Source organism: Galeopterus variegatus, unplaced genomic scaffold (genome assembly GCF_000696425.1).
Source record: "Galeopterus variegatus unplaced genomic scaffold, G_variegatus-3.0.2 Scaffold1454, whole genome shotgun sequence".
Taxonomy (NCBI): domain Eukaryota; kingdom Metazoa; phylum Chordata; class Mammalia; order Dermoptera; family Cynocephalidae; genus Galeopterus; species Galeopterus variegatus.
Window position 1 is genome coordinate 72663 of NW_007727565.1, and position 853 is coordinate 73515.

Here is an 853-nt window from a genome sequence, read left to right on the forward strand (position 1 = left end):
TTTGCATCTATATTCATCAAGGATATTGGCCTGTAGTTTTCTTTTTTGGTTGTATCTTTACCTGGTTTTGGTATCAGGATGATATTTGCTTCACAGAATGAGTTTGGGAGATTTGTGTCGGTTTCAATTTTTGGAATAGTTTGTAAAGAATCAGTGTCAATTCCTCTTTGAATGTTTGGTAAAATTCTGCTGTGATACGTCTGCTCCTGGGATTCTCTTTGTTGGGAGCCTTCTGATAACAGCTTCAATCTCCTTTATTGTTACTGATCTGTTCAGATTTTCGTCTTCATGGCTCAGTTTTGGGAGCTTGTGTGTGTCCAGAAATTTATCCATTTCCTCCAGATTTTCAAATTTGTTGTCATATAGTTGTTTACAGTAGTCTCGAATGATTCCTTGTATTTCAGATGAATCAGTTGTAATATCACCTTTTTCATTTCTAATTTTTGTTATTTGAATCTTCTTTTTTGTTAGCCAGGCTAATGGTTTGTCAATTTTATTTATCTTTTCAAAAAAACAACTTTTTTTTTTTCCCCCCTTTTTGTCTTTTTTACTGACCGGTAACGGGATCGCAACCCTTGGTGTCGCGCCCGTACCGGGGATCGGCAATGGGATCACAACCCTCGGTGTTGCGCCCGCACCGCGCTCAGCCAGTGAGCGGGAACCGGTCTCCACATGGGATCCGAACCCTTGGCGGGAGCGCCGCCGCACTCCCAAGCGGCACACTCTCCAGTGCGCCACCGGGCCGGCCCTCAAAAAAACAACTTTTCTTTTTTCCCCCCTTTTTGTCTTTTTTACTGACCGGTAACGGGATCGCAACCCTTGGTGTCGCGCCCGTACCGGGGATCGGCAATGG